This window comes from Chiloscyllium punctatum, chromosome 45 (assembly GCF_047496795.1).
Source record: "Chiloscyllium punctatum isolate Juve2018m chromosome 45, sChiPun1.3, whole genome shotgun sequence".
NCBI lineage: Eukaryota > Metazoa > Chordata > Chondrichthyes > Orectolobiformes > Hemiscylliidae > Chiloscyllium > Chiloscyllium punctatum.
Window position 1 is genome coordinate 56,095,280 of NC_092783.1, and position 21,281 is coordinate 56,116,560.

Below are 21,281 nucleotides of genomic sequence, written 5' to 3' on the forward strand. Positions count from 1 at the left end.
TGGGGGGAACAGTCTGCTGGGTGTTGTTCTCAGGACATACCTATTGCTGCAAACCGGAGGTCATGAAGGAGGCTGACAATCAGACCAGAGATTGCTGTCTTTCATGTGAGTAGCTGTGACTGTGAGTCGTTGAGTCACCAGCCCCCTACCTAATCTTTTGTTGCTTTACCTAATTCCCCCTTCCTTCCCCACCCATTGCATGTCCAGACACTTGTACTGATTAAATTCCCTACAGCATGGAAACAGGCCCTTTGGCCCAACAAGTCCACACCGACCCTCCGAAGAGTAACCCATTACCCTCTGACTAATGTACCTAACACAATGGGCAATTTAGCATGGCCAATTCACCTAACCTGCACATCTTTGGACTGTGGGAGGAAACCGGAGCACCCGGAGGGAACCCACACAGACATGGGGAGAATGTGCAAACTTCACACAGACAGTTGTCCAAAGCTGGAATTGACCCTGGGTCCCTGGTGCTGTGAGGCTGACCTCTGTGCCACCATGCTGCCCCACCATACTATTCTTGCAATTCCTGTCTACCAGGAAATAATATATTATTAATAAATGTCAATATTTATTATGAGCTCTGAAGAAAATATGTCCAGAATAAGAACAGGGGTAGGCCATTTAGCCCCTTGAGCCTGCTCCAGTATTGAATAAGATCATGGTTGATCTCATCTTGGCCTCAACTCCACTTTCCCTGCCTGCTCTCCTCAACCCTTCAACCTGTTGCTAGTTAAAAATCTGCCCATCTCCTCCTTGCATTTGCTGGATTTGAGATGTTAACTCTGTTTCACTGTTCACAGATGCTGCCAGACCTGCTGCAGCAATTTGCTTTCATTTCAGATATCCAGCAACTGCAGCATTTTAAGAGTTCATGGCCTGTTTTCGTATGATATTCAAACTCAGAGTGTTGAACCGAGAGCAAACTCCGCTGTCAGGTAAGACAATAAAACATGAATGTTTCTCGGCTCTATTATCATTCCTTTCCTTCATTTCATTGTGCCTCCCCTGTTTCCTCAATCTGGAACCAGGTCTGAGATACACAGTGGAGAACACCACACTCACATTCAGCAAAACGACAAGTCAAAATGTCATGGAAAAATTAAACAGGCCATGTAGCTCATTGAGCGGTTAGAGGAAATTCTGGCTGCAGAGACAGTCTGGCTCTGATTCTCTGTTTGCATGTTAAAAATCCACATGTTAACAGTCCGCCAAAGCATCAACCTCTGTACCATATTGTCTTTATTACTTTGTCATCTGCATCACACTGTCTCTTTCATGCTCAGCATGCCTGCTGTGTGACAGTAAAACAAATCAAATCCATCCAACACTCTTTATAAATGAATAGACAATGCTTTGCATGTTTTCAAGAATTACATGTCAATAGCACTGAGCTCAACGTAGTCTAATATTCCCATGATTTGAGACCATTCAACTGATTTAAAAAGACAGTGATTCACTTTATATCAGACATTGGTGATCCTTTAAAGAATATACTGTGCATCTCTATTTTAGAATTATTCTGTGAGCTTTATTTCTTGACACATCACAGAACATATGCAAACACCCTCTCAGGGGTTGTTATTTCAAGACATGACTGTCCCATTGGATAATTGGCCAGTTTCCTGCATGTTCATCTATCAACTCTGTGCTCAATGCCCCAATCTGAAAATTCTCATCCACATTTACAATTCCCTTACACATCTCTGTGGGCGGCACGGTGGCTCAGTGGTTAGCACTGCTGCCTCACAGCACCAAGGAGGTGTGTTCAATTCCCACCTCGGACAACTATCTCTGTGGAGTTTGCACGTTTGCCCTGTATCTGCGTGGGTTTCCTCCCACAGTCCAAAGAAGTGCAGGTTAGGTGAAGTGGTCATGCTAAATTGCCTGTAGTGTTAGATGGATTAGTCAGGGGTAAATAAAGGGGGTGGGTTTCTCTTCAGAGGGTTGGTGTGGACTTGTTGGGCCAAAGGGCCTGTTTCCATACTGTATGTATCTAATCTAATCTTCCAGCCACTGTCCACATTTTTTGCTGTCTGTCCTACTGTTCTCTCAATTTTAATTGCTACTTTGTTGGCCACCTTGCCATGAGTTGCCTGAGGAATGGAGTTTTGGATCCTCCCAAAATTCCTCTCTCACTCTCTGATTCAGGTTAGGGTCTGGTTAGGGTTAGATCCTAGCTACTCTAGTATCTCATTTTGATGTCCAATTTTGAGTTACAACAGTTTAAATTATAACAAAGTCCAATTTGGTGTTAGTGTGAAGTGTCTTAAGGAACTTTATAATGTTTAAAAGATGCAATGAATGTATATTCTTGTTGGAAGCTAGGGGACCCTACATAACTTCTAGGGTGAGAACATGTTGCCTCATCTGCTATTCGGTCTTTCTGGTGAAATAGTAAACACTGTCTCTCCTCTTGGGTGATCATAAAAATGCCATGGTATTCCTCAAAACAAAAGTTCAGACCAACTTCAACTAACAAAGACTATTAGGCGATCAACACAGTAGGAGCATGGCACTCCTGTGGTGTAGTGGTGGCTCATAAGACCTGGATTCAAGTCCTAGTTTCTCCAGAGGTGTATAACACTTCTGAACAACCTTGACTAGGAGGAATCTATATTGCTGTGTGAAAATTGGCTGCTCCATTTCCTATTTTACTATGATTGCATTTTTAATGACTGTAAATGAATTTAGGATGTGATGAAGCAGAGAAATGCACCACATATGTGCCACATTGTTCTTTGTATCCCAGTGTCGTAGATCTCTTTCAAAATGGGCAACCTCACAAAGATTACACCATCAGACCTGTTCTGAGCTAACAGCAGATAGTTCATGTGGGTGGTGTGAGCACAATTTGTGTTTTATTTTGCAGGGACAGCATCAATTACTCACTGTCTTGTACACATTTCAAATTTTTTTCGCTTCTTAAACCCTCATTTAACGATTCTGTGGTGTGAAACATTTCTCATATGCTGCTGCGGAATATTAAGCAGTCATTTACAGAAGATCAATCGACAGCCAGATTAACATGACCACCTCTCAATCAAGGCATTAATTCACACCTCTCAGCAACACAATGAGGTATACAGTTTTTAATTACGATTGGTGCTTGGCATTTTGTGTGTTGCCAGCATGGAAGATTCCGTTTTCTCCAGACGTGTAGAGAAGATGTTGGCATGCCCTTTGCTTTGGGACGTTTGCCTTATTTCGAACCTTCAGCAAGATTCTTTCCCACCTTTTGGAAGAGTATTCCAGGAGTCAATTGTGAGTGCATTTTGCTCCAGCAACAGAACTAAACTAAGTTTCTCTTCAGGATCCCTGTAAATTGGCTTCCACTCGAAGAAGGGTGTATGTGTTGTGTTACTGCAATAGTTGTAGACTCGCCAACTTTAAGGGCATTTAAATGCTCGTTGGATAAACATATGGTTGAAAATGGAGCAGTGTAGGATAGATGGGCTTCAGATTGGTTCCACAGGTCAGTGCAACATCGAGGGCCAAGGGGCCTGCACTGTGCTGGAATGTTCTATGTTCAGTGTGTACAGACTGACTTGGTGCAGATGGAACTGTGTGATCTGGGTCTCTTCTTTCTAAATGAGTAATGTACATTCTAAAATGCATAAAGGCAAGAAAAGAAAGAGGATGGGCATCATCCACCACATTTATGAGCTTATTCTAGTCATACAGCATGGAAACAGACCCTTTGGTCCAAGTCGTCCATTCCCACCAGGAGTCCTAAATTAATCTGGTCCCATTTGCCAGCACTAGGCCCATATCCCTCTAAACCCTTCCTATTCAAATACCCATCCAGATGTCTTTTAAATGCTGTAATTGTACCAGCCCCCACCACTTCCTCTGGCAGCTCATTCCATACACGTACCACCCTCTGTGTGAAAATGTTGCTCCTTAAGTCCCTTTTAAATCTTTCCCCTCTCACCTTAAACCTATTCCCTTTCGATTTAGACTCCCCTATCCTGAGGAAAAGACCTTGACTATTCATCCTATCCATAGTTAAAAAATCACACAACCCCTGGTTATAGTTCAACAGGTTTAGTTAGAAGCACTAGCTTTCGGAGCACTGCTCCTTCATCAGGTGGTTGTGGAGTATAAGGTTGTAAGACATCCTATCTATGCCCCTCATGATTTTATAAATCTCTGTAAGGTCACCCCTCAGCCTCCGAAGCTCCAGGACAAATACTCTCAATTATTCAGTTGGACTCATTACTGTTGATCATGTTTAGAACAGTGAAACAACATCCCGGGCAGTACCACAGACGTAAAGCTAAACTGCATCACTCGCATAAATACTGAAGTTCCAAGATTATGCCAAGACGTGAGGAATTCTGCGGCAAGAAACACATTTCCCGTATGCCCAGATTCTGTCCACCATCCACAAGGCACAAGTCAGGAGTGTAATGAAATACTCTCCATTTGCCTGGATGGATGCAGCTTCAAAAAGCTGCCTTCATTGGGGTCAGAGGAGCCCAATGGTTCAGTACTATATCTGCGACCTCCAACTTCCATTCCTTCACCACCTATATCCATGACAGCAAGATTTACTGCCATAACTGGCCACTACTCCCTTGACAACACCTGTCAACCTCCATAATCTAACACCTAGATGCGGTGTGGGTGGTGTTAAGGCAAACTGCTTAGGCTGGTAATGCAGAAGCAAAGAAAAACCGAAAGAACTGAGGATGCTGGAAATCAGAAACAAAAACAGAAAAACTCAGCAGCTCTGGCAGCATCTGGGAAAAGAACACAGAGTTGCTGTTTCAGGTCCATTTCTGAGGAAGGGTCATTCGGAAACATTAACTCTGCTAGCTTTCCATATAAATGAAAATGAGGACTAAAGATGCTGGAGATTAGAGTCGAGAGTGTGGTGCTAGAAAAGCACGCAGGTCAGGCAGCATCTGAGGAGCAGGAGGATCAACGTTTCGGGCAAAAGCCCTTCATCAGGAATGAGGCTGTGAGCCGAGGGGGTGGTGAGATAAGTGGGAGGGGGAGTGGGGGAAAGGTAGCTCAAGAATGCGATAGATGGAGGTGGGGGTGAAGGTGATTGGTCAGAGGAGAAGGTGGAGTGGGAAGGAAAATGGACAGGTAGGACAGTTCATGAGGGCAGTGCCGAGTTGGAAGGTTGGAACTAGGGTAAGATAAAGAGGGGGTGGGGTTGGGGGGGGGGGGGGGTGGTGGAGGTAAGGAATCTGGTGAACTCCACATTGATGCCATGGGGTTGCAGGGTCCCAAGGCGGAAGATGAGGCGTTCTTCGTCCAGGTGTCAGGTGGTTAGGGTGTGGCGGTGGAGGAGGCCCAGGACCTGCATGTCCTCGGCAGAGTGGGAGGGGGAGTTGAACGTCGATTTTCCTGCCTCTCGGATGCTGCCTGAACTGCTGTGCTTTTCCAGCACCACTCTAATCTAGAATCTGGTTTCCAGCATTTGCAGTCCTTGTTTTTACCTCGTTGAAGTGCTGGGCCACAGGGCGGGGAGGTTGGTTGGTTTCTCTCCACAGATGCTGCTGGATCTATTGAGCTTTTCCGGCCAATTCTGTTTGTTGTTGATGGTTGTCATCGAGAAGCCTTAGTTTGTATGTTCAAATGTCACTGTGACAGGTGATGGAATTTTAAATGCAATTGATTAATGAAAGCAGAATTAAAATATTATCTCAGTCACAGTGACCACAAACCTACAATTGATTGCCTTCTGATTTTGTTAAAACCCACCAGTTTCATTGATCTGCTTTCGGGAGAAAAAAAGTTTGTCCTTATCTTAAATGGCCTAATGTGATTGCTAACTACTCACAATGGAAACTGGAATGAGCAACTAATGGCTAGTCTTGCCAGTAAAATGCTCATCCTATTAAGGAATGGTTTAAAAATGCAAGGGAGAGCAGACACTTAGAATTCCCACCACCTACAACTCACACCACACAGCATCCTGACCTGAAAAGTAGGTTGCCATTTGTTTACTGTCACTGTGTGAGAAAAAAAGACTTAAAAGCTCCCTCTCTAAACGATGTCGACACCAGATGCTTCACCACTGCCTTCTCAAGGTTGATTAGGGATGGGCAACAAATATTGACCATGCCATTAGTGTCTATGTCCCTTGAAAGGGTAAGAATAATCATCGGCACTGAAGCTGGATTAGAAATAGCATTCTGTCCCCTACCTGCCAATTTTCTCCCTTTCTTAAAGAGCATCAACTCCTTCAGGCTGTGGCTGCACATGTGACTTCTTAATGTCAGAACATAGACAGTAAACTTCACTTTGTGTGTATGTGTGTGTGAGAGTGTTATAGTGTGTGAGAGTGTTATAACGTATGTGAGCATGAGGGTATATGTGGATGTGGGAGTTAGTGAGCATGTGTGTGTGAGTGTGACAAGAGTGAGTGCGTGTGAGTTTATGTGAGACTGTGTGTGCGTGCATGAGACCATGTGTGTTGTCTGTGTCTGTCTTGTATTTGTGCGACTGTATTTGTGTGACTGTATTGTGTGTGTCTGCGCATTTGTGTGTGTGTGTCTGTGTTCTTGTCTGTATATTTGAAAATATGCCTGTGTATTTGTCTGTATGTGTATCTTGTGTCTGTATCTGTGTTCTGCTCTATATATTTGAATATGTGCCTGTGTATTTGTGCGTGTTGATGTATGTGTGTATGTCTGTGTGTGTGTGGTGGGGGGTAGGATGGAAAAGAGTGGGGAAGCATGGCACATTCATTAGCAGGTGCAGTGTCAGTACTGGAGGCACTGACCCTCAATCCTAACCAACTGCGCTTGGGCTGTCACATGCTTTCCCGGCAGAAGACCAGCTAAATAGCAGGAGGATTCCAATTTGCAGTTCGCATCTCAGAATCACTTAGGCAGAAGAGGAACTCGCTTTAGACGGCTTGCAGTGAAATCTGGGCGCAAAACACCAAGACAGATCAGTTTTGAAGAGCTCAGGCATGAAGGGAATACAATAACGCCACTTAACTTCAAACACGCCTTGGGTTGGATTTACAAAATTATTTTTTTTTGTTTGAGATTACAGTAATGAAATGAACGCCCGGGATGGTTAGTCTCTGTCGCTGCCTGAGGCATCACTGACACCCTCCGCAGTTTGCAGAAAAACATCAGGTTTGCCCGTGAGCTTGATTACAATCATAATTACTGGAACACAGTCAAGCACATTACAACAGCAATTGGCACCAAACGCTTTTCTAGAAAAGGAAAACAACCCCTAATTCAGATGTTAAAAGAACCTCCAACACAGAGTTACGTGGATTGCAAACATATCAGGCAACGCAGCACAACAGCATTGGGTGTCACCAACACAGGGACTACTCTCAGAGAGAACGGCTGGGCGCAGTGACAGGGTTCCTCAGTTGGGAAGGGGGTAGGGGCTGAGGGGCAGAGGGTGAACACAATCAGCATCACTGCAGTACCAAGAGTATTAGTGTTCTTAGGGGGCAGTGGTCCTGTTCTTACCCCCGAACCAGCAGGGCTAGGTTCAAGTCTCATCTGCTCCAGAGGTGCGGGGCTATTGAGTTGAACAGTTTCAAATTGTGAACCGTTTGTTTCCTTTCTGTTAGCTTGTTATCATGTCCATCCCACTTACTGTCTTTTCAAGTCTGGCAGGAGGCACACTATTGATCTGCCATTCTCACATTCTCATTGCTTAACGTAAACTACTGACATTTCTTCACCACCAGCACCCTACACCCACAACTCCCACCACCCTCCCAAACTACAGCATAAAGACTGCCTCCATCCACACTTCTCCAGCTCTGAAGAAGAGTCATCTACACTAGTAATGTTAGCTGGCTCTCTCCGTGGATGCTGCCTGACCCACTGTGATCTCCAGCATTTGTTGTTTTCAGTACAGCTCCGGACAGCCTGATTAAAAGATATCTACCAAGTATGCATGAAGGGGAGGTGGTGGCATAGTCCAGTCACCCGGAACCTCAGACTCTGATGGGTATGGGGACATGAGTTCAAATCCCAGCATGGTCACCAGTGAAATGAAGAACAAAGAAAGCTTACAGTCCAGGAACAGACCCTTCAGCTCTTCAAGCCTGAGCCGATCCAAATGTACTGTCTAAACCTGTCGGTCAATTCCTAAGCATTTGTTCCTCTGCTCCCCATCCAGTCATGCATCTGTCCAGACACATCTTAAATGAATCTACTGTGCCTGCCTTTACCACCTCTGCTGGCAATGTGTTCCAAACAACCACCACCCTCTGTGTGAAATCAATAAAAATCTGAAACGGATGTGGTGATACAGTGGCGACGTCTTTGGATCAGTGATATTGAACACAATGAAATGGGGTTGTGGGTTTGAATCCCACTGTAGGGCAACTGATAAGGGTGGCATGGTGGCTCAGTGGTTAGCACTGCTGCCTCACAGTGCCAGGGACATGGGTTCAGTCCCACCCTGTCTGTGAAGAATTTGCACATTCTTCCTATGTCTGGGTGCGCTTCCTCCCACAGTTCAAAGATGTACAGCTTAGGTGGATTCTCCTTAACAAAATTGTTTGCAGTATTCCGGGATTTGCAGGCTAGAGAGATAGGGTGGGGTGCTCTTTGGAGATTTGGTGCAGACCTGGTGGGGATGAATAGCTGCTTTCTGCACTGTAGGGATTCTATGAAAGTTATCTTCAGTGAAAACCTGGAAGGAAAAATGTGGCAGTGTCCTTATCTCTGGAGACCTGAATTCAAATCCCACATTCTCCAGAGGCACGTGTCATAACGTATCTGAACAGGTCAATTAAAAATAGCTGGTAGTGCAGTGATAGTGCCCCAATCTCTGAGTCAGGAGGCCTGGGTTCAACTCTTAGCCTCTCCAGAGGTGTGCAATAACATATAAGAAAAAGAAATTGCTGGAGAATCTCAGAAGGTCTGGCAGCAACTTTGTTTTCTCGTCACAGATGCGGCCGGACCCGCTGAGTTTCTGAAGCAATTGCTGTTTTTGTTTGTTTCTGATCTCCAGCATCCACAGTTTGGTGTCTTAATCTGCAATAACATCTGCGGCAGGTTGGTTTCCACATATGTACCGAACACATGGAAAGTGGAATTGCTTTGGCAGCAATTGCTTGGAATTGACGGAGATAATCTGCTTGACCTGGGACTGGGGCAACTTAAACCATCAAAGGAGTAGCTGAGCAGAATGAGATAGTGAAGCATGTTGAAGAATGTGAGGTGGACCTTCGAGGAATGGAGAATTTTGCCACTTTTATTTTGTATCCAGTATCAATGTCAGACACAGCCCGAACAATCAAAAGTAGAAGGTTTCCTGCACCTACTGTATTGCCTAAGCCTGAAAAACTACTCTACGCTAGGTCAGAAGCACTTTCCATTTTGCACACTTTCTGTTCTTAACCATTCACTTCCACCACTCTGGTTTGCTGTGTGTTCTCTGTACAGTACCCTGGAAAAGCTACTGAGGATTCTGCAACAGCACCTCTCAAACCCACCACCTCAGATAAAGGCAGCAGGTATATAGAATACTACATCAGGTGCTATCCTAACTGGGCAAAGTACCAAATGTTTATCCTTCAGCTCTGGTGTTCCCTTCTGAACAGACCAGTCCCCCAAGAAGGTGTTAGCCTAATGGCATTATCACTATTAGTAATCCAGGGGACAAGGGTTCCAATCCTGCTGTAGCAGATGCTAGAATATGTACTCAAGGGGAAAGTTAAAGAAAAACTGAAATAACAAGTCTAAGGGTGATCATGAAACTATTGTTGGGGGGCAATCCCATGTCCAGAGTGTGGTGCTGGAAAAGCACAGCAGGTCAGGCAGCATCCAAGGAGCAAAAGAGATGGTGTATCGGGTATAAGCCCTTTATTAGGAATGTTGGGGAGGCCAAGGGGGCTGAGAGATAAATGGCAGGGTGCTGGGATGGGAGGAAGGTAGCTGGGAATGCGAAAGGTAGATGAAGGTGGGGGTGATGGTGGTAGTTTGGAGCGGAGGGTGGAGCAGATAGGTGGGAAGGAAGATGGACAGATAGGACAGGTCAAGAGGGCGGTGCCAGGTTGGAGGGTTGGATCTGGGATAAGGTGGGGTGAGGGGAAATCAGGAAACTGGTGAAATCCACATTGATGCCATGTGGTTGGAGGGTTCCAATGCAGAAGATGAGGCATTCTTCCTCCAGGCGTCGGGTGGCAATGGAGGAAGCCCAGGGCTTGCATGTTCTTGGCGGAGTGGGAGGGAGAGTTGAAGTGTTTGGCCACAGGGCGGTGGAGTTGTTTAGTGCATATGTGTCAGAGGTGTTCTCTGAAACATTCTGAAAGTTGGCATCTTGTCTCCCCAATGTAGAGGAGACCACACTGAGAGCAACAGACACAGTAGATGAGGTGAGTGTAGGTGCAGGAAAGTCTCTATTGTTCGACAAGGTTACCCACAGTAGATTGGTTAGCAAAGTTAGATCTCATGGAATACAGGGAGAACTAGCTATTTGGATACAAAACTGGCTTGAAGGTAGAAGACAGAGGGTGGTGGTGGAGGGTTGTTTTTCAGCGTGGAGTGGAGTGCCACAAGGATTGGTGTTGGGTCCACTACTTTTCTTCATTTATATAAATGATTTGGATGCGAGCATAAGAGGTGTAGTTAGTAAGTTTGCAGATGACACCAAAATTGAAGATGTAGTGGACAGCGAAGAAGGTTACCTCAGATCACAATGGAATCTTGATCAAATGGGCCAATGGGCGAACAAGTGGCAGATGGAGTTTAATTGAGATAAATGCAAGGTGCTGCATTTTGGGAAAGCAAATCTTAGCAGGACTTATACACTTAATGGTAACTTCCTATGGTGTGTTGCTAAACAAAGAGATCTTGGAGTGCAAGTTCATTGCTCCTTGAAAGTAGAGTCACAGGTAGATAGGATAGTGAAGGTGGTGTTTAGTATGCTTTCCTTTATTGGTCAGAGTACTGAGTACAGGGGATGGGAGGTCATGTTGCGGCTGTCCAGGACATTGGAATATTGTGTGCAATTCTGGTCTCCTTTTTATGGGAAGGATGTTGTGAAACTTGCAAGGGTTCAGAAAAGATTTATGAGGATGTTGCGAGGATTGGAGGATTTGAGCTATAGGAAGAGGCTGAACAGGCTGGGGCTGTTTTCCCTGGAGCGTCAAATGCTGAGGGGTGACGTCATAGAGGTTTACAAAAGTATGAGGAGCATGGATAGAATAAGTAGACAAAGTCTTTTCCCTGGGGTCGGGGAGTCCAGAACTAGAGGGCATAGGTTTAGGGTGAGAGAGGAACGATATAAAAGAGACCCAAGGGGCAACTTTTTCACAAAGAGGGTGGTACGTGTATGGAATGAGCTGCCAGAGCAAGTGTGGAGGCTGGTACAATTGCAACATTTAATAGGCATTTGGATGGGTATGTGAATAGGAAGGTTTTGGAGGGATATGGGCTGGGTGCTGGCAGGTAGGACTAGATTGGGTTGGGATATCTGGTCGGCATGGACAGGTTGGACCAAAGGGTCTGTTTCCATGCTGTACATCTTTATGACTCTGTGACTCTATGTGAAAATATCCTTTGGGACCTTGGATGAAGGCGAGGGGGATGTTGTGGGCGCAGGTTTTACACCTCTTGCCATGGCAGGGGAAGGTGCCAGGATTGGAGGGTGGGTTAATGGGGGCATGAACCCAAAAGGGAGTTTCAGAGGGAATGGTCTCTGCTGAATGCAGATAGGGATGGGGAGGGAAATATATCTCTGGTGGTGGGGTCAGTTTGTAGGTGTAGAAGTGGCAGAGGATGATGCGTTGTATGATGGGGGCCAGGGCACCAAAAATCACGGAGGTGGTGTAGGGCGTGGATGGTGCCTCGAATGTATGTGGGGGGGATGCTGGACCAAGAGGGACAGGATGGTGTCAAGGTATATGGAGAGAAGTTTGGTTTTTGTTGAGTTTTGTTGACAGATTTGGACCCACAATGCTCTGACTCAAAAGTAGATGTTTACTGAGCTACATCAGTTCCATGTACTGAGTACAAGGTAAGATTCAGAGGACAATAGGTGCAGGAATAGGCCATTCTGCCCTTCGAGCCTGGACCACCATTCAATATGATCATGGCTGATCATCCTTAATCAGTATCCTGTTCCTCCCTTATCTCTATAGCCCTTGATTCCACAATCCTTGAGAGCCCTATCCAACTCTTTCTTAAATGAATCCAGAGACTGGGCCTCCACTGCCCTCGAGGCCACACAGTCACCACTCTCTGGGTGAAGAAGTTTCTCCTCATCTCTGTCCTAAATGGTCTACCCCGTATTTTTAAGCTGTGTCCTCTGGTACGGCACTCACCCATCATGTTTCCTGCCTCCAGAGTGTCCAATCCTTTAATAATCTTATATGTCTCAATCATATCCCCTCTCAGTCTTCTAAACTCAAGGACACAGTCCTGGAAGGGTCTTTGAACAAGACAAAGTTACCAAGATGACACTGCAATATAAGAATGGCTACTTGAGGGAGCTAATTGCCCCTTTGTGATCCCTCACTATCTTCACCTGAATACTCAAGAGCACTAGAGGAAAACAAATTCTTTTGTTAGTGACATGGTGACTATGATTCAAAGAGTTTTCCGATAAATACTTCCCCAAGACATTAGGGACTTATATATAGTTTCATGAAACTAATTTTATCTTTGTACAGCTAATAAAATGTCACCGTCATGCAGCAGCCCGTATGAGATAAAGACATAACTTGAAGGCTTTTTACGATATCAATTGTCAAAAGCAATACAAGCCTATTAAGAACAAGCAGCCACACAGTTACTGTCACAAGCGCAGTGCTACAATTCATCAAGTGGGATACTGGGAGGGGAGGAGGCTGAGATTAACCTATCGAAGTTTGTTAAGCAAGTGTGCAAACACACCCTCCCACACATCACCATGCAGAGATAAACATCTGCACTCCCTTCAGTACACAGACATAATGACTCAAACATACAGGATCAATACAACATTATATTTCCCTTCCCACTGCTGCACACATCATGATCCAGGCTCCTGAAACCAGAAGAGTATACTAGTGAGCACTATCACTCACAGTGTTTTGTTGTCCCTCCTTTACTCATTATATAAATTCTGAAGATGAGTCATTTCAGAATTGGAGCGTTAACTCTGTTTCTCTCTCCACAGATACTGTCTGACCTGCTGAGTTTCTTTCGCACTTACTGTTTCTATTTATTTATATAGCCACTTCCACAAGGCATCCCAAAGTGCTTCACAGCTCATTAAATACTTTCCAAAGTGTAGTCACTGCTGTAATTAAGATAAACTCAAATTACTTTATACACAGCACGCTCCCACAAACAAATGCAATACTGACAAGCAAACCTGCTCATTGAGGGATAAATATTGGCCTAGATATTACAGATAATTTCTCTGCTCGCCATGTGATCTTTAACTTCCATCTATGAGCGTGGGCTGAATCCTAGTTGACCATCTGAAACAAAAGGTGGCACCTTTAACAGTGCAGCACTCCTTCAGGACTGCAGCATTTATGCAGCTAATAAAATATTCTACAAAAGTAAAAGAAAAGTTCAAAAAATGTTAAACAACTGTTCTGAAGAACAGTCTTACCAGACCTGCAATGTTAACTCTGTTTCCCTCTGCACAGATGCCGCCAGGCCAGCTGGGTTTCTGCAACATTCTCTATATTTGTTTGGTATAACAATATGCTTTGGGGGAATTTTAAATAAAAATAACATGGGCATCGTTGCCCATCCCTAGCTGCCCTTGAGAAGGTGGTGACCTGCCTTCTTGTCCATTTTGTTATTGGCTGCCAAGCATCACACCAGTAGCCACACTTGAAAACAAAGCACTCAACTGCTTGTGAAACATTGTGGGACACTTGGACTATGAAGATTGTCACATACCAAACCTCTCCTATTTTCCCTATCATTACCACCTTAGCTCACCATATTTCAGCGCCAGTATAATTCCCATTCAACTTCACTTTTGATACAAAATCCCAATATTGACATTGTTTGCTGGAGAGACTTCACTAAGTTCAGTTTGGAGAGGAACAATCCTCCCTGTAACACTTTAACACATCTTAACACAAGTTAGTAAGCAAACACAAATGCACAAACAGCCACATACTTACAAATGTACAGACGTACATGCAGGCAACATGTACACAGACATCTGTACACTAACATATGGGAATGCACCCATACACACAAGAACCTATATGCATGTTAACCTATATACCCACACATTTAGCATGTAAATATTTACAATAACAAGCATACATATTTGTGTGTGTGTGAAGTGTACCAATGTATGCATAGATACCATACAGTTGCCAATCTATCTATGTAGGACCCTCTGTTAATATAAACTCTGCACATTTGCACACACAAGAAAAATGTACAGACAAATGCACTCACAGCACTGGCTAACATGCATGTAGAATGATAAAGAACAAGAGGAGGCCAATCGGCCCGTCAAACCAATGGACAGCTGTTTGCCAAACTAGCCCCACCTCTCTCACTCCTTCACCACCCAGCCCTACTGTTTTTCCAGAACGAACATAATTCCTTTTGAAAGTTACTTCTGAATCTGTTTCCTTCACCCTTTCAGATGGGGGTTCCAGAGCTTAGGAAATGGGGACTATATATATGTACTCAGCCTCCCAACGTTAAGCACCCATCCACCCACCCACACAGACACACCCAGGCACTGACACACCATGTGCATGTGCTGCCCACACACTCCAACACCACATTGGTCAGAATCAGCCTGACACACTGACTGAGCAGCGGGATAGTCCTACATAGAACACAATCATCCTCTCTCTCTCTCACACACAAGAATACACACCCTCACACCAGTTTGCGCAGCCACCTACACACAGACACACACAATGCAAGTGCCCACATCTATCCACACACCAATTTATCAGTGAATGCAGACACAACTGTCCTAGAGACACCCACCCACACACCCACACCCCCACACCATGAACCCAGCCTCACACAGCACAAACTCACGAATATCTTACCCACACGCTGCGTGGATAGTAAAACGCGACAGTTAAAACAAAAAAGCGCCATAGACCAGGGGTCGCGAGTTCAAACCTCGCTGGGGCCTATTCACAAAATCCGTTTGTTGTATATTGTCGAAATGACAAATATAGCGACTCTACTCTAAAAACAACTTAATTAAGACTAACGATGCATTAGAAAAAAGCTACAATTTGCACATCACTCCCTCCTACTTACCTTGTCCTGTCTAAAAGCCCCCTGAGACCACCCCTCCTTGTAGCACCTTGCAAAGATTTGAATTTCCTTTGGATAGATCCACAGGGCACTGTACTGTTCGACAAGACCCCCAGATTGTTACAAGTCACGGGTTCTTGTTCAGAGAGTTGCTCTCTCTCTTTCTCTTCCCTGTGATGCATAATATATTATCTTTGCATCTTTTTCAGGGACCCCCCTCGCGTAGTTATCCCGTAAGAGATGGAGGAGGAGGAGAGAGAGAGAGAGAGAGAGACGTTCTTTTGACCCTCACCAATCCTGCAGTGTTATTCAGTGACAGCCCGGGCTGACACAGTTAAATAGTACACTGGGGGCTGGAGAAAGCTGCTGAAGGATGGCACTGAACCTGGGGTTTCTCAGCTGGACACTTAGACCTTCCTACACTGCGATAAAAAAAAAGACTCGGTCAGATGTGAGTGGACGCATCCCCAGTGGAGTGAAAGTAGCTCCACAAACCCACTTCTGTTGAAACGTTTTGATTAGCCCCCTTTTCCCCTTTCACATCCCTCCATTCACAAAACATTGGGCATTCGTACACCTGTTCCAATCTGATGCAAGAAAACATACTTATTCCTTGCCTAGGTTATTCCAATCCAGGCTCCCCACTACGGACACCCCCGACACAAGCGTGAGATGTTTTCCGGGCCACTCACCGTAAGGATTTCTTTGCTCAGAGATGGAGCATCGCTCTAAGTCATTGCTCACGCTGGATCGCAGTCCAAAGCCCCGCACCTTGACCGCACTCTGCTGTTTTCTCCCACACACTGACGAATTATTCTGACCATCCTTCAGAGGGAGCCTGACTGGTTCCAGGATTCATTTGTCCTTCCTTTCCGCTCTGTCTCTCCTCCCGCCCCCCTGACTGAGCAACGAGCTGTGAGCATCTGCAATGTTCCCCCCCCCCCAGCCCCTTGCCCACTCAGTCTCACTCTCTCTCCCTCAGTGTGTCTGAGACAGGCAGGGAGCCGCAGCTCTCTCACCCCCTCACTGCCCACAGCCCATAGGCTGCTCCAGGCAAAGGGGCTGTCACTACTCGCCAACACCGATTGGCTGTGTCTGTGGGTCCTCCGCAGAGTGTGACGGGGGGGGGGGGGAGGAGGGAGAGGAGAAGGGATGGTGGAGGAAGGAGGGAGAAGGGATGGAGGAGGAGGAAGGGATGGAGAGAAGGAGGGGAAGGGTTGCTGGAGGAGGGAGGGATGGAGAGAAGGAGGGGAAGGGTTGCTGGAGGAGGGAGGGGAGGAGGGATGGAGAGAAGGAGGGAGAGGGATGGAGGAGGAGGAAGGGATGGAGAGAAGGAGGGAAAGGGTTGCTGGAGGAGGGAGGGGAGGAGGGATGGAGAGAAGGAGGGAGAGGGATGGAGGAGGAGGAAGGGATGGAGAGAAGGAGGGGAAGGGTTGCTGGAGGAGGGAGGGATGGAGAGAAGGAGGGGAAGGGTTGCTGGAGGAGGGAGGGATGGAGAGAAGGAGGGAGAGGGATGGAGGAGGAGGAAGGGATGGAGAGAAGGAGGTGAAGGGTTGCTGGAGGAGGGAGGGAAGGAGGGATGGAGAGAAGGAGGGAGAGGGATGGAGGAGGAGGAAGGGATGGAGAGAAGGAGGGGAAGGGTTGCTGGAGGAGGGAGGGAAGGAGGGAGAGGGGAAGGGATGATGGAGGAAGGAGGGATGGAGAGGGGGAGGGGAAGGGTTGCTGGAGGAGGGAGGGAGAGGGGAAAGGATGGTGGAGGAAGGAGGGTTGGAGAGAATGAGGAAAAGGGATGGAAGAGGAGGAAGGGATGGAGAGAAGGAGGGGAAGGGTTGCTGGAGGAGGGAGGGAAGGAGGGAGGGGGAAGGGATAGTGGAGGAGGGAGGGATGGAGGGGAAGGGATGGAGGAGGAGAAGGGATGGAGAGAAGCAGGGGGAGGGGTAAGAGGAAGGAATGAGGAACTGGTAGGAGTGGAGGAAGAAGGGAAGCAATGGTGAAGGAGGAGGGTTGAGGAAGAGGGAGGGAGGGATCGAAGGAGGAAAAAAAAGAAGGGATGGTGGAGAAATGAGGAGGAGGAAGGGATGGAGGAAGGGGGAGGATGGAGTGATAGGGAAGAGGTTGAAGATGAGAAGGGATCAATGGGGGTGGAAGGGAGGAGGGGATGAGGGAAATGGATGTGGGAGAAGGCAAAGGGATGAAGCAGAGGAGGAAATGGGGAAAGGAGTAGGAAGAAGGGAATTGAAGGTGGGAAGGGGGCAACAGTCAGGAGGGGAAAGAGGGAGAGGTTTGGGAGAAGAAGATGGGTAGAGGAGGGAAGGCAGTGAGATAGGAGAGAAAAGAGAGGGGCAACAGAAGAGAGAGGGCAAGAAAGAATATAGGGAGAGGAAAGGAAGGAGGCGGTGGGAGAAAAGATGGAATGGATGGAAGGAAAGTAAGTGAATGGAGAGTGAGGAGGGTGGGATGAAGGATAAGCATCAAGTGAAAAATAAGTGGGGAGGGAAGGGGAGTTCAAGTGGTATGAAGATGGATGGGGAGTAGAAGGGAAGAGTGATAGGGAAGAGTGAGGGAGTGATGGGGAAGGAGGAAGGGCAGGGGACGGTGTGTGAGTGATGGCAAATGAGGACGGAGGAGTGGAGGGAGGAAGAGGTGTTGAAGGAAAAGGAGTGGGGCAAGGAGGAGGATTGGTGAGAGAGGATGGAGGGATGGGAGGGACGAAGCTGGGATAGAGGGTGAGGCAGGAAAGGGAGCTGGAGGGAAAAAGGGTAGTGTGGGAGAGATAGTGTGGAGGCAGAGAGCAGAAGAATGCAAGGAAGGGAATAGGAGAGGGGGGAATGGGAGGAGGAAGAGGTGTAGGAGAGTAGAAGGGGAATAAGGGGTGGTAAGTGGGTGGTGGGAAAGGCTATTGAAGTGAGAGAGGGAGAGAGAATGAGGAAGTGAGGGCAACGAGTGAGAAGGGAAGTGGAGAAGAGGAAAAGACAGAGAGAGGCATGGAGGATGTGAATGTGAAGAAGAGAGGGAGTGGGTGGAGGGAATTTGAAGGTGCAGAAAGGGGGATGGGGGAAAACGTGGGAAAAGGAGACAGTAGGAGAAGGGACTATTAGTGCAAGAAGGACGGACAATAGTGGAAGTGAGAGCTAGCACGAAGGAGGAGAAGATGAGTGAGAATAAATGATGGGTGGTCTAGGAGTGGGAGGGAGGGAAGAAGAGAGAGGCAGGGAGGATACAGAAGGAGAGGGGAGAGAGTGAGTGATTGGGAGGGAGGCTGGTGAACAAAGATGATCACACGCTCCTCCCCGAGCGTTATTAATTAAACAGAAAATCTTCAAGCAGTCAATAATTGATGTGGATTCTAATATTATTTTGTTCTCACCACCAAGACCAACCTAACTTTGCATCTTTCCCACAACATATTCGGGTGGCGTCGTCTGGGGAGCCATGATGGCATGGGCAATGCCACTGGATTAGCAAGTGACTGAGACCAACATTCTGGGGACCTGAGTTCATGACAGGTGGTGAAATCTGAATTCAGAAAAATCTGAAGTGAAAGAAAACTATTCTAATTGTTGTTGGCTCATAGATACCCTTTAGGGATCTTTGCCCAGACTATATGTGACTCCTTGCCGACAGCATTATGGTTCACTCTTAACAGCTATTTGGGTAATTAGGGTTTGTCAATGAAACCTGGCCCTAGCCAGCAACACCTGTATACCATCAACATCAGGAAATTCCAAACCAATTCAATTCCCCAAGAAGGCATATCTATCCATGCTGGAACATCTGAACTTGGGGGTGTGTAAGATGCTCGAATTGGATGATAGCAGTGATAACTCAGGACTGTAACACAGATGGAAGTAGGGACTGCAGAGTCAACTGAGGGATTCTTTTAGAATTAGAATCCCTACTGTGTGGAAGCAGGCCCTTTGGCCCAACAAGTGGATACTGACCCTCCAAAGAGTATCCCACGCAAACTCATTACATTTACCCCGACTCATGCACCTAACCTACACATCCCTGAACACTATGGGCAATTTAGCGTGGCCAATTCACCTAACCTGCACATCTTTGGACTGTGGGAGGAACTGGAGCACCTGGAGGAAACCCACACAGACACGGGGAGAGTGTGCAAACTCCATGCACAATCATGCGAGGCTGGAATCAAATCTGGGTCCCTGGAGTTGGGAGGCAGCAGTGCTAACCACTGAGCTGCCATGCAAAGGTGGTCATTTTAAAATTACAGTGGAGCCAGAGTGGGAACCAGTGCAGGTTCGTGAGATCATGGGTAAATTGGACTTGCTGCGAGATGAAATGCAGGCTGGATTTTGAATGTTGTCAAGTCTATGCAGAGTGGAAAAAGGGGAGGCTGGTCAGCAGGGTGTTGGAATAATTGCGTTTCGTGGTGAAAAAAGAAAGTTTTACAATTACACTGACGAGCACAACCTGGCCAGGAAGAAGGCCATTTTCTTTTTGCTGTCGACCTTTTATGATTCCATGCTGTAGCACTTCCCTGACTGGGAATTGGTTTAGCTCAGTTGGCTGGATTGACCATTTACAGAGCAGTGTGACACCAACAGTTCCCATCTCCTGGTTTGAGGTTACCACGAAGGACTCTCCTTCTCAATCTCTTCCCTCACCTGAGGTCTGGTGGCCCTCCAGTTAAATCACCACCAGTTGTTTCTTTCTAATGAGAGAGCAGCCCCTATGGTCTGGTAAAACTACAGTGACATGCCAACAACTTTCCTGACCCTTCAACATCTCAAAGTGTTCCACAGCACTCAAAATCCTTTGAAGTATTGTAACCTAGGAGACACAGCAGCCAATTTGGCCACAACAAGGTCCCTCAAGCAGCAATGTGATGGTGACCAGGTAATCTATGTTAATAATGTTGATTGAGGGATGTATGTAAACCAGAACATTGGGGATTACTCTCATTATATTTTCTGAAGTAGTGATCCTTTGTGTTCACTGGGAAGGACAAATAGGGAGCTCAATTCAACTCCCGTACATTTGATACAATTTCCAGCAGCGATTGACTATTGGCGAAAGAAAGACACCCTCCCTAAATTGTATTTTAACAAATTGCCCTGTTAGTGCAAAATGAAAAGCTTCAACAAAATGTGTCTTTTCCAGAAACACTCATACTCTGTAAAATTATTTCCTGAGATGTGCATGTACCTGACTATCAGTTATTGTCCACCCTAAATGCCAAAGGGACAGTTAAGAGTTAATCAAGTTGCTGGAGGTCTGGAGTCATGCATAGGTCAGACTGCATAAGAATTACCTTCACACAAGGATGTTAGTGCACCAGATGGTCTTTTCTCATAAACAATCTTGGCAGCACATTGACTAAAATTGCAATGATATAGAGAAGATTAGGAATGGCCCCTGCACAAGGAGGACTCACACTTTTGTGAAGTGATCCATATTAGGAGAAGTGAGGGTCTAGTGGTATTATCAATTAACTATTAATCTAGAGAGTGTGGAAGTGGGTACTGCTGATGCTGGGGATTAGAGTCAAGATTAGAGTGGTGCTGGAAAAGCACAGCATTCGAGGAGCAGGAAAATCGACGTTTTGTGCAGAAGCCCTTCAGCAGGTGAGGTGAATTCATGTGTCGATTTTCCTGCCCCTCGGATGCTGCCTGACCTGCTGTGTATTTCCGGCACCACTCCAATCTAGACTATTAACCTCCAGATCCAGGTAATATTCCTAGGAACCTGTTTTCAAACCCTGCCATGGCAGATGGTGGAATTTAAACTCAGCAGAAGGCTTGAATTAAGAGTCTAATCAAAACTATGAATTCATTGTTGGGGGAAAAATGAGGGCCCTCTTGTGTCATAGTGTCCCTACTTCTGGAGCAGAAAGCCTGTGTTCAAGTCCCATCTGCTCCCAAGGTGTGTATTAATATTTCTAAACAGGTTGATTCGCAAAATAGGTTAAGTTTAAAAAATAAACAATTGCAGTCAGTTATACGGAAGACACTAGGCTAGTCTTTTTTTTAATTCTAGAATTTTATTTTTGATCAAATTCAAATTTCATCGCCTGCCATATTAGGATTTGAACTCATGTCCCCAGAGTAATGCACT

General features: G+C 46.1%; 1 protein-coding gene and 1 pseudogene across 5 annotated transcripts in view; one reads left to right on the plus strand and one right to left on the minus strand.

Annotated features, from left to right (window-relative positions):
- LOC140467453 (leucine-rich repeat neuronal protein 1-like) overlaps positions 1-16,133 on the minus strand; it is a 234,095-nt gene extending 217,962 nt beyond the window's left edge. For 2 of the 5 annotated variants that reach the window (XM_072563825.1, XM_072563823.1), the window contains exons 1-2: positions 15,896-16,133; positions 5,460-5,604 (exon numbers count right to left, since the gene is read on the minus strand). The gene's annotated coding sequence lies outside the window, so the exon portion shown is untranslated. Of the gene's footprint in view, positions 1-5,459; positions 5,605-15,206; positions 15,365-15,895 lie in introns of those variants that run through there. The other 3 variants (XM_072563824.1, XM_072563822.1, XM_072563827.1) reach the window with 2 other exon arrangements.
- Positions 16,134-20,508: 4,375 nt separating this feature from the next.
- On the plus strand, positions 20,509-20,627 carry LOC140467531 (U6 spliceosomal RNA; annotated as a pseudogene).
- The last annotated feature ends 654 nt before the right edge of the window (positions 20,628-21,281 follow it).